This window comes from Littorina saxatilis, linkage group LG14 (genome assembly GCF_037325665.1).
Source record: "Littorina saxatilis isolate snail1 linkage group LG14, US_GU_Lsax_2.0, whole genome shotgun sequence".
In the NCBI taxonomy this organism is placed as follows: domain Eukaryota; kingdom Metazoa; phylum Mollusca; class Gastropoda; order Littorinimorpha; family Littorinidae; genus Littorina; species Littorina saxatilis.
In genome coordinates, this window is record NC_090258.1 from 40,982,529 (window position 1) to 40,996,196 (window position 13,668).

Below are 13,668 nucleotides of genomic sequence, written 5' to 3' on the forward strand. Positions count from 1 at the left end.
AGTTAGATGTACAGTGACAACTGATCCTGCCTCTCTCCACGAGACTAGTTAGATGTACAGAGAAAACTGATCCTGCCTTCCTCCACGAGACTAGTTAGATGTACAGAGAAAACTGATCCTGCCTTCCTCCACGAGACTAGTTAGATGTACAGAGAAAACTGATCCTGCCTACCTCCACGAGACTAGTTAGATGTACAGAGAAAACTGATCCTGCCTTCCTCCACGAGACTAGTTAGATGTACAGAGAAAACTGATCCTGCCTTCCTCCACGAGACTAGTTAGATGTACAGAGAAAACTGATCCTGCCTACCTCCACGAGACTAGTTAGATGTACAGTGACAACTGATCCTGCCTCTCACCACGAGACTAGTTAGATGTACAGAGAAAACTGATCATGCCTTCCTCCACGAGACTAGTTAGATGTACAGAGAAAACTGATCCTGCCTACCTCCACGAGACTAGTTAGATGTACAGTGACAACTGATCATGCCTTCCTCCACGAGACTAGTTAGATGTACAGTGACAACTGATCCTGCCTACCTCCATGAGACTAGTTAGATGTACAGTGACAACTGATCCTGCCTCCCTCCACGAGACTAGTTAGATGTACAGTGACAACTGATCATGCCTACCTCCACGAGACTAGTTAGATGTACAGTGACAACTGATCCTGCCTACCTCCACGAGACTAGTTAGATGTACAGAGAAAACTGATCCTGCCTTCCTCCACGAGACTAGTTAGATGTACAGTGAAAACTGATCCTGCCTACCTCCACGAGACTAGTTAGATGTACAGTGACAACTGATCATGCCTCCCTCCACGAGACTAGTTAGATGTACAGTGCAAACTGATCATGCCTACCTCCACGACACTAGTTAGATGTACAGTGAAAACTGATCCTGCCTGTACCTGTTGTCACTGTACATCTCCCATATGTTTTTCGCGAGCACTGATCTAAATTTTAGATCAGTGTTCGCGAGACGAAAATGAATGCAGATTGGCCGACTTCGACAGTGATCTCTACAGTGTACACTACATTGGGGTGTGCACGTTAAAGATCCCACGATTGACAAAAGGGTCTTTCCTGGCAAAATTGTATAGGCATAGATAATAAATGTCCACCAAAATACCCGTGCGACTTGGAATAATAGGCCGTGAAAAGTAGGATATGCGCCGAAATGGCTGCGATCTGCTGGTCGATGTGAATGCGTGACTGTATTGTGTAAAAAAAAATTCCATCTCACACGGCATAAATAGATCCCTGCGCCTTGAGTCCGAGTCTGGAGATACGCGCGCGATATAAGACTTCATATAATAATCTCCGTTCTGTTCTTCACAGTTATGATAAAGACATCGTTCAAAGGTCAAAACAAGTCGAAATTTTGAGACTGCTGCCGGAAGAAGACCGTAATAATTATATGGTTTCATTACTGTCAACTGGTTACAGAAAAAAATCGTCTGCTCCAGTGAGCGCCGAAACCAAACGGTTGATTATCACGTGACAGACAGAGAGAGAGAGAGTGAGAGAGAGAGAGAGAGTGAGAGAGAGAGAAAGATAGAGACAGAGAGAGAGAGAGAGAGAGAAAGGGAGAGAGAGAGGGAGAGAGAGAGGGCGGGGATGAGGGAGAGGGAGACGTAGGAGAGAGTGCGAGGGAGGGAGAGAGACAGAAAGACAGAGAGGGAGAAAGAGCTTGGGAGACAGAGAGCCCGGGGAGCAAGATAGAAAGGGAGAGAGAGAGGGGGGAGGATGAGAGAGGTAGAGAAGGCCAGAGAGAGGAAGGGAGAGGGGAAACACTACAGACAGACAGAAAGACAAACTTTAGGCAGGAAGACGGACAGACAGACAGACAGACAGACAGACACGGAAATAGACACGAAAACAGACAGAACTCGAACTCGAACTCAAAAACTGTATGAATCAAAGTTGATGTTTGCTAGTCTACAAAACGCAAATACATCAAAATGATATAAGAATGAAAGACTATCACTTCAAAGAACAAACACACAAACAAACAAACACACAAACAAACACACAAACAAACAAAGAGTGACAGAATAATAAAAACAATAGGACGAAACAAGACATTTATATATATTCACAAGTTTACCGACACAACGGTCGTTATACTCGTAGTGCACAGAGTGAGACAGGCAAATAAATGAAGTGAAAACGTATCTGGTCGGCCTTGGTATGTTTAGCCACCAGTACATAGTATCCCGATTTCCTTCATTGTGAGTTATTTCTAATATGCTGACTGTTAGCTAATGATAACAAACCTGCCGAGAAATGGATTATCAGCATGAGCCGGAGGCGAATTCTGAAATCAATTTTGAGACATGTCTGATATCCTTTGCTAATAACAGTCAGCATATTAGAAATAATGGTTTTATTACCGTCTATTTCGACCAAACGAAATTTCGAAGCGACCCCGCGAATTAGACGGAGCAGCCGCAATGGGAACTGGGTCGCTCTTATCCGATTATGCCTGTCAGTCAAAGAATTCTCGTTACCTGGGTCAGCCAATCAGAGTCACTCACCTGACGTGATGAATATTCACAGGTCAAGTGCGTTCACACAACAATCTCACAAGATAATCCATGTTGAACATGCGTTTTAGTTGCTTAAAATATCTCGTGTCAATGAGAGCGACAGATTTTGAGCCGACGCCAGAGAGAAAGGAAATGATGTCAAGATATATTTGACGTAAATTAAGTGACACAATTTCACTAGAATCGTCACAACTATGACAATGACATTTTGAAGTGAGTGGGTGCAAATGCAGAGGGTGGGTGGTGCCTTGCCCTTCAGATAAGAGCCCACCAACAAAACTGGCTTTTGGGTATTTTTTAGATAAAGATTGTAGTATCTGACAGCATTTGAAGTGTCATTCTTTAGAATAAGTCACGCTGATATTGTGACAGAGAGCCTCCGGTTCATGCTGATAATTCATTTTCTTGACATCAATCAATCAATCAATCAATGAGTCTTATATCGCGCATATTCCGTGGGTACAGTTCTAGGCGCTCTGCAGTGATGCCGTGTGAGATGAAATTTTATACGGCCAGTAGATTGCAGCCATTTCGGCGCATATTTACCTTTCACGGCCTATTATTCCAAGTCACACGGGTATAGGTAGACAATTATTAACTGTGCCTCAGCAATTTTGCCAGGAAAGACCCTTTTGTCAATCGTGGGATCTTTAACGTGCACACCCAATGTAGTGTACACGGGGGGAGGTTCGGACACCGAAGAGAGTCTGCACACAAAGTTGACTCTGTGAAATAAATTTCCGCCGAACCTGGGATCGAACTCACGCTGACAGCGGCCAACTGAATACAAATCCAGCGCGCTACCAACTGAGCTATATCCCCATGTCTGTTATCATTTGCTGACAGTCAACATATTAGAAATAACTCATACTAACGAGGTCAGAGCCAGTTTACCATTGTTTGTCTTTGATTCTGGATTTTGAAACGTCAGCGGTCAATCTGTGTTTCGATTAATAAGAAAGTGTTCTGACCGTACGACTGACTGACTGACTATTAGGGTTTAACGTCCTCTTAGACCAACTGGTCTATATTGGGGCAGGTATTGGTAATACGTTGAAGATATGGTGTGATACTTTGATTCGAACAAGCCCGCTGTGGCTGTCTTCTTCGACACACCAGCATTGGGTTTGTCTCGTCAAAGTTTCGAAATACGATCATGATAATCGAAGACGAGAGATGATGCATGCGTGTCTTCGTGTTTTCCAAGCCCTGAGACTTTCGCTGTGAACGTGGGATCTGTTTCGTGCGCATGTGTGCACACGGGGGTGTTCGGACACCGAAGAGAGTCTGCACAAAGTTGACTCCGAGAAATAAATCTCTCGCCGAACGTGGGGATCGAACCCACGCTGATAGCGACCAACTGGCTACAAAGCCAGCGCACTACCAACTGAGCTACGTCCCCGCCCGATCCGGCATCCATGACAACCCGGAGAGCGAAGACAGCCCAAGGGGAGAGAATGGCGGCAGGATGACAGAGGGCGTGCATTGCTGACATCACCAGCATCGCCACCCCCACCACCACCCTCGCCCCGCGCCGCTGGATGACGTAACTTCCGGGGATCTGGACGACGGTGTAGCCCCAGTAGAGGGCGCCCAGCAAGAGTCCCTGCAGGTTCTTGTCCCACAGAAACGGTCCGTCCTGTGGACAGAATATGCAATTTTTGAAAATAATTCCGTCGGGTTTGTATGGGTTTTGAAAGAGTCAATACCCAGGTTGCTTTTCCTCAATAAATTCACCCGTTCTCCTGTCCTTGTGTTTCCGGCACATCCCTCGCTTGTGATTGGCCCCTCCAATGTGTTTCCGGCACATCCCTCGCTTGTGATTGGCCCCTCCAATGTGTTTCCGGCACATCCCTCGCTTGTGATTGGCCCCTCCAATGTTTTTCCGAGTAAAAATCAAGGGTATTCATGCACTTTTTCACAACCAATACAACCTCGACAGAGTTATTATCGGAGTTGGTCTATTCAGCAGTTACTGTAGTGCTTCATGTGTATAGGCAAAAGGACATTTTTACACCCCCGGTATAGGGGTGTGTATAGGTTTCGGTCGATGTGTTTGTTTGTTTGTTTGTTTGTTTGTTTGTGTTCGCATATAGATCTCAAGAATGAACGGACCGATCGTCACCAAACTTGGTGAACAGGTTCTATACATTCCTGAGACGGTCCTTACAAAAATTGGGACCAGTCAAACACACGGTTAGGGAGTTATTGGTGGATTAAAATTATACAAGGACTTATAGAGGGACATCTTAATGGTCAAAGGGAAATAACCATTCTCACTCAGTCACTGCCACCAACTGAGAAGGTTATTTCCCTTTGACGGGGGTGTTTTTCCTACCTCGGAGGAATTTCTTGTTTTCAGGGGTATGGCCAAAGTTATGCACAGAAGTTTGTTGATAGCGAACATGTGTAGATTTAAAGGTCTGTTTTCATTTGTATGAGAATCCCAGAGAGTGTATTGAGAATACTACATGGCTTGCTGTGTCGTACCAGATTTACACGAGTTGGGTTTTTTTAAATATTGAACTGCGAGCGAAAGCGAGCTGTTCACTATTTGAAAAAGCAACGAGTGTAAATCTGGTACGACACAGTAAGCCATGTAGTATTCTGTGTATCCTGCATACTGTACTTACGTGTATTTTACTGAAAATGTCTTGCAGACGAGGCAGCTAAATTGAAGACGCTTGGTTTGGAACCTCGATCTCTTACAAAGCCTCGTGCAATCTATTACGTCAAAGCAAAGAAACGTCACTCTGAAATTGTGGCGTGACGTGTTAGTTCTAAAGATTCATCGAGGGTAATTAGCGAGCGCAATTTTTTTTCTATAATGACGTTTGTCTCGGTGACTTTGGCATCATAAGCAGTGGATAAACAGGTCCCTGCCAGACTTGCTTGACATGACCTCATTTACATGATATACACACGTGTGATTTGAACGATTATTATCTCACGGGTGTCTCTCTCACGTATGTAGGATAAATTATTTTGTCATCATTTTCACGAGTTTTCATTCACAAACACCTGGTAAATAAATCTCATGTTCCCCATGCAAAAACTCGAGGTGGTGAATGGGTTTGAGCTTTCATGTGAAACGTGGATTGTCAAAGTAAAAGCCAATCAGGCTGATTGTTTGATGTGTGGAACCATCGTGGCTTTGGATTTGTGTTTCCGAGGACAACGGTTGTAAGAATTAGAATTCACTCTCAAAGACCCAATCAATGTTGATAATTACCGCGGCGACTCATGGTCAATTTGCAACTTATCTCTGTAATCGCAAAATCCACAACGAAACGTCATAAACACTTAAAAGAAAAGAAATATGCTCAACACTTACTGAATTCACAGGTATGATCGCAGCTCTGTACGACTGGAAGAAAAGCGTCAACAAGCTACGTTTGATGTCACATACAAGTTTGACGTGTTATCTCGTGCTACTGTGACGATGCTTTGTGGCCCGGAGTTGGATTCTAAAAATTCGTCTCCCTGTGGGTTATTGTGCATTTTGTTGCACAACCAAAATGATGACAAAAACGATATTTGGTGGCTTGTTGTCAGACCAGCATTTTTTTGTTGGTCCTCGGGGAGCATATCGCCTTTTGTCTCATATTTATCAACCGCGGCCTTCGGCCTAGGTCGATTGGATAAGATTTACAGTCCCGTGAGGTTATACCCTCATGGAAATTCGGGCTGCTTTATGTGGCTGATAAAGATTGAACAAAAGACGATATGGTCCCCTTGGACCAACAAAAAAGCTGGTCTGTCAACAAGCCACCAAACATCTTATATTATCACTTCAACCTTTTAACACGAAACGAAACCTTGACACTTTCAAAGTGCATACATCAGTAGCTTTGAACACAGTCTGATAATTTGTTAAAGGTACTGTCCTTCCCGCGTGCACGGTCAAGGTCGTCACCACAGATCTGTCCAGAATTCCACATGGGACAAGAGCATCATTCCACTTGGTCATACACCACATGTCAACAGATTGGTTGCATTTCGAGCTGAGTGGAGACTATTTGCTGAATCAAAAGGATATGCCTGACCAAACAAACATGTCTAATCGCCCAAAGAGCTATACAATTTGGGTTCGGGGTGGTTCTAATGTCACCACACAAAAGTCTGAACAGGTTTGTGATGGCGAACATACTTGACGAGAAGAAAAACCGTTCAGTTGGCCAGACTCCTTTCTCTGTTACTCGCCTCATCCGATGACGAAGTCTCGTTGTCGGTTCTGTGACATTTTTTTGCGTCACCACCATCAGCAGCAGAATCCACAGTCTGTGATGACGTCATGGTCCTGCTGACGTTGAACGAATGTGACGTAGGTGTTGTTGAAAAGTTGTTTAAATACATCTCTGTAAATGGTAGTGCGCACAGTTCAAGTTGAAGTAGTGAAACATTACCATATCATCAAACGACATTAAAACACAAAATTGATTTGATTTGATTTGATTGAAAAGCGGTGATGTCAGTCCAGATTCTCGATGATCAATAATGTATACACACTATATACTCAACCCAGTAACTGAACCGGCTGTCAACGAAGCAACCACAAAGCAGCCAACCAAATAACCTACAAGATAGAAAGAAACCAACGGAAATAGACAGATTAATAAAAAATAAAAAATAAAACAATAAAGCAAAAAGACGTAAATAAATAAATAATTACATAACTAAATAGCAAAAATCACCTCAAGATTACCGTTGGTGTAGAGTTACTAGTTAGCAGTGTATGCTGAATCCGGGTTTCCCAATTGCTTCGTTTCCGGCCGATTTATGTGGAGCACGTGATGCGCACAAAAAATATTGGCGGTCTAAAAGTGTCGTCTGCGCAATGATCGCGGCGGCGCCCGCGGCTTTCTTGACCGCCAAGGACGACCGCGCACGTTGTGATACGTCATTCGTTAGACCTCAATACACACGGTGGATCAGTCCTGTAGACATCCTACCTGACTGTTGCAGACGCTGTGTGTCTGGTGACGTCCCCATTCGCTCCCGCATAACTCGCCCCCGCCTAACTCTCCCCTTCCTTACTCGCCCCTTCCGAAACGCCCCCTCCCATTTTGCCCCCAATTAGGCCATCTTGAGTTATGCAAGGGAGGCAATGTTACGTTGTATTACAGCAGCTAGCCAAACAACTCCAGTTATACGGTAAAGAAGGATTCGTTTTGATATGCAAAGTTTACAAAGGTAACGTTAATTAAACAAGTCGCGTAAGGCGAAAATACAATATTTAGTCAAGTAGCTGTCGAACTCACAGAATGAAACTGAACGCAATGCAACGCAGCAAGACCGTATACTCGTAGCATCGTCAGTCCACCGCGCACGGCAAAGGCAGTGAAATTGACAAGAAGAGCGGGGTAGTACTTGCGCTGAGAAGGATAGCACGATTTTCTGTACCTCTCTTCGTTTTAACTTTCTGAGCGTGTTTTCAATCCAAACATATCATATCTATATGTTTTTGGAATCAGGAACCAATAAGGAATAAGATGAAAGTGTTTTTAAATTGATTTGGAGAATTTAATTTTGATAATAATGTTTATATTTTTAATTTTCAGAGCTTGTTTTTAATCCAAATATAACATATTTATATTTTTTTGAATCAGAAAATGATAAAGAATAAGATGTACGTAAATTTGGATCGTTTTATAAAAAATATAATTTTTTTACAATTTTCAGATTTTTAATGACCAAACTCACTCATTAGTTTTTAAGCCACCAAGCTGAAATGCAATACCAAACCCCGGCCTTCGTCGAAGATTACTTGACCAAAATTTCAACCAATTTGGTTGAAAAATGAGAGCGTGACAGTGCCGCCTCAACTTTCACGAAAAGCCGGATATGACGTCATCAAAGACATTTATTGAAAAAATGAAAAAAACGTATGGGGATTTCATACCCAGGAACTCTCATGTCAAATTTCATAAAGATCGGTCCAGTAGTTTAGTCTGAATCGCTCTACACACACACACACAGACAGACAGACACACACACACACACACACACACACACACACACACACACACACACACACATACACCACGACCCTCGTCTCGATTCCCCCCTCTACGTTAAAATATTTAGTCAAAACTTGACTAAATATAAAAAGGCAATGCTCAAGTCCAACATGTTGACGAAAAAGAGCATGTGCCACGCTGCATCACAATGACATTCACAGACATGATCACTGTTGTTGGTTGAAAGGTACGATTACATAACACACACACACACACACACACAAACACGCACGCATGCACGCACGCACGCACGCACACACACACACACACACACACACACACACACACACACACACCTCTGTGCTAACAAGTCACTCTTGATGTGGGATACGGTAAACTCGGGCAAAACAGGTAAACGTGTTATTTTCTATAACCTGTTTTGCACGAGAAACGTCAACTTTAATCGCATGGAATACACGGGGGCGATTTGGCACTGCTTGCTGGGGCGAGATGGCAGATTGAAAGCAAGTGGTCGGCGACAACAAAGCGGGGGCGAGTCGGTACCTTGCCGTGTGTCCGTGGCTGAGTGGCTGACCATACGCATGATAGATCAGTCCTGTGGATATCCTACCTGACTGTTGATGACGCTGTGTGTCCGTGGCTGTGTGGTTGACCATGCACACGATGGCCACGGAGAAAGACACGCGTTGAAAGAACACAACCTGTGGATATCAGGTAGACCAGGCTGTACCGAGTGGATCGCCATTTCGGAGGACCTGTGAGGAAAATATCTTCTTCTTCTTCTTGTCGATCACTCAGATGGAAACGCATGTGAGGAAAATATGAGGTTGTTGCTATGGTTAACAACTGTGCGTGTGTGTGTGTGTGTGTGTGTGTGTGTGTGTGTGTGTGTGTGTGTGTGTGTGTGTGTTTGTATGTGTTTGTGTGTGCGTTTGTGTGTGTGTGTGTTTGTGTGTGTGTGTGAGAGAGAGAGAGAGAGAGAGAGAGAGAGAGAGAGAGAGAGAGAGAGAGAGAGAGAGAGAGAGAGAGAGAGAGAGAGTTACAAACGGTTTCCATTCAAAAAGAGGGAACTACAGACCTCAACAACGAAATCGTAAACATAATTATAGAGTCAAAACTTGAACAGAATCCTGCAAGTGGATATATTTGATATGACAAAATGGAGATAGAAAGAGATCATTCAGTTGTTTTCCACTAGCTTTCGTCAGTTATCGCCGAATGGTCAAAACCACAAGATTGTCGCTCGTTCTTTGGATTGTTTTTGGCTCACGTAAGTGTAGCCTATGCGAGGATGAACTTTGTCTGTCTGTGCGTGTGTGTGTGTGTGTGTGTGTATGTGATAGAAACTTTAACATTTGAAGACGTCACATTATGGCGTAAGAGGGTTAGACGTCACGCGAAGGAATTACTGAAAGTCTCGGTCATTGTTATTTTGAGCGGGCCGAGACTAGTTGGCAGTCGTGTCCCTGTAAGTAGGCTACATGCAGACAAACAGATCTAGATCTAGTGTCTCGCTTTCTTGCACAGTGTCACCTATGTGTGTGTGTGTGTATGTGTGACGGAGTGATTGAGTTTGTGTTAACTGTTTGTCGATGTCTTACGTGAGCCTTGAAGGCTTCGCCTCTTGTTGTTGTTGTTTTTATTGATTTGCATGTTTGTTTAAATATACATGTGTTATAGATAACATATAATGATATGTTATTTTTGTGCATGGTCAATCTCTAGTTTTCTGTCTCCTCAACGCCAGATGTTGAAAAAAGCCAGATCCTTTTTGATGGCACAGAAGGGAAAGTCGGGTTTTACCTACAATGTTGCTTGTTAAATGAGAGTATTTGTGAGTGGTAATATACTCTTAAATTCGCTGATTGTGTGTGCGCGTGAATGAGTGATTGACACACACAGCAGACACAATCACTCACGAAAAAGTGTACGCAGGCACGCAAGAACGCACGCTCACACACACACTCGTATATAAGCAAGCACGCACGCATACACCCACACACACACATAAACGATCGTACATACGCAAGCACCCACGCACACACACACGAACGCACACACGCACGCATGCGCACACACACACACACATACCCACACTCAGCTGTTCTCCTCTCTCTATCTCTCTCTGTCTCTTTTTGTCTCTCTCTTACACACACACACACACACACACACACACACACAAACACACACACACACACACACACACACACACACACAAACACTTACCTTATGACTTTTTTGTTGTCTTTATCAGACGACACATACACGTTATGCTGATGAAACTCAGTGTATTTTACGCGCTTGAACACACACACACACGCACGTACACACACACACACACACACACACACACACACACACACACACACACACACACACACACACACACACACACACACACACACTCTCTCTCTCTCTCTAAATGGGCTTGATAAAAATGTCGCTTTCTATTTCCTCCGTCCCCCGCCCAGGAAAAATACATTGAAAGTTATTGACCAAGGGGATTTGGTTCGTGACAGTTTCGCTTGTTCGACACCAAACTCACAACATCTTACCCCTCTAGCCCGTCAAAGTCTCAAGCATTTCTCCAGATTTGCATTTAAACTTCATAGACAGGACCAAGACCACAATGGATAAAGATAATCAATCACTTCTTCCTCCGAAAGCGGCGTATGGCTGCCTTAATGGCGGGGTAAAAACGGTCATACACGTGTAACCGTGTGCCGAAACACTACGATCACCTCGGGAAGCGAAGTGCAATCAAACAGGTTTGAAAATATTAGGGCTAATTTCTTAGCCCTATAAAAACTGTTATGCAAACCCGAAGGTTTCCATGAACATACAGCCAATCGGAAACTACCAGATCCCATCACAAACAGATTTCCACAAACCACGGGTGTTGACTTAAAGGCCAACAACTCGGGTGCAGAGTCTGCTGTGAAAGGAGCGGTAGCCTCCCCTGTCACAATCGCCCCCCGTTTGAAATGAACTTCGTCCCGAAGTTCCGAACCGGGGGACCACTGTCCATCCCAAGTTCGCAGAATGGGAACAGCACGAAAATGTTCAGTGGTCATATTATGCCATTACCTGAACATATCATGCCGAGTCCCATCCCTGCTCGCAAGCGCCAGATGTAACCGGCGAGCAGTGCCGAAACACTACGATCACCTCGGGAAGCGAAGTGCAATCAAACAGGTTTGAAAATATTAGGGCTAATTTCTTAGCCCTATAAAAACTGTTATGCAAACCCGAAGGTTTCCATGAACATACAGACAATCGGAAACTACCAGACCCCATCACAAACAGATTTCCACAAACCACGGGTGTTGACTTAAAGGCCAACAACTCGGGTGCAGAGTCTGCTGTGAAAGGAGCGGTAGCCTCCCCTGTCATACACGTAAAATTCCACTCGTGCAAAAAACACGAGTGTACGTACGTGGGAGTTTCAGCCCACGAACGCAGAAGAAGAAGAATCAATCACTTCCATCGAGCATGTTACGTTGACCCCCCCCCCCCCCCCCCTTCCTCCCACCCAGTCACACATACCGGGCTTAAAGGAGAACTGACCAGCGTATTGAAAAACAAGAACGATGAAGTTATTGGAACGTTTAATTAATGACAAAACGAAACATTACAATCATATGGTACTTCATCCCAAAGGCCTTTATTTCAAGTGGACACAGACAAACAGTTATGATACAGTTTTAATGAACTTAGCTTAGAATGTGTTTTTTTTCCTTCAGTCTCTGCAGGTACTGTCGGTTCCCCTTTAATCCGGGTACTTGTCCAGAAGGTCTTGTAAGGCAGAAGTGATTGATTAGTTCCATCCATTGTAGTCTTGTCACGGTTCATTGACCATTAATGCCGAGTCAGGTTTTAGACTTTGACGAATTTAATCCTAACAGTTAATAACAATAGATGGCCCATGAGTTCCTTTGATGACAAAGAAAAATCTATCTATCTATACATATAATAAAAGAGAGTGTCTGTCTGTGTGTCTGTCTGTGGTCGCCATACCTCTGAGATGGCAAGAGGCAGGAACAAGATAGTGTGCACGTACACTCCCTAGGTGCCGCAGATGTGCACCTGGGTTTTAGTTTCTTGATTCACTGTTTCCTTTCTCAGATTATGGACCTCCCATTTATTGAATACAGCCTATATGGTGCAAGACCAGTTCAGTGCCTACTGTTCACCTGTAGCAAGCACATCATGCCAGTGATATTAGAGACTCGCTGTTGCTCCTATGAGGGGAAGAAATGAAAAATGAAAAATTAACTGGACAGTTCCGGAAATTTCTAGAAGGTAAGGGAGATAACTGTTCACCTGTAGCAAGCACATCATGCCAGTGATATTAGAGACTTGCTATTGCTCCTATGAGGGGAAGAAATGAAGAATGAAAAATTAACTGGACAGTTCCGGAAATTTCTAGAAGGTAAGGGAGATAACTCTTTTTTGTCTGTGGTCGCCATACCTCTGAGATGGCAAGAGGCAGGAACAAGATAGTGTGCACGTACACTCCCTAGGTGCCGCAGATGTGCACCTGGGTTTTAGTTTCTTGATTCATTGTTTCCTTTCTCAGATTATGGACCTCCCATTTATTGAATACAGCCTATATGGTGCAAGACCAGTTCAGTGCCTACTGTTCACCTGTAGCAAGCACATCATGCCAGTGATATTAGAGACTCGCTATTGCTCCTATGAGGGGAAGAAATGAAGAAAGAAAAATTAACTGGACAGTTCCGGAAATTTCTAGAAGGTAAGGGAGATAACTCTTTTTTTGTATCCAAACAAAGGAGGTAAAGCTAATGATAATGGGATAGCGAGCGTCTTAAATTGCTACAGGACTCCGCTTACTCCCGGGCGAAGCCGGGCTTAACTGCTAGTATAGTAATATTTGAAAAACGTCCGTTCGAACTACATGTACATTCGTGTTTAACAGCAAATATATTGGTAATGCATGCAATCGACTTTGTTTAACTTCAGATGCTTCTCCAGTGGAAGAAAATAAGGCATTTTTAACTTCTTAACTTTTAATTTCTGTTGAGACATTTTTATTTATGATGAGTTTAGCTGAGTGACGATAGAGAGAATCTAGTTTCTTCAAGTGGACATAACTGCTGCTAGAGAGAGAGAGAG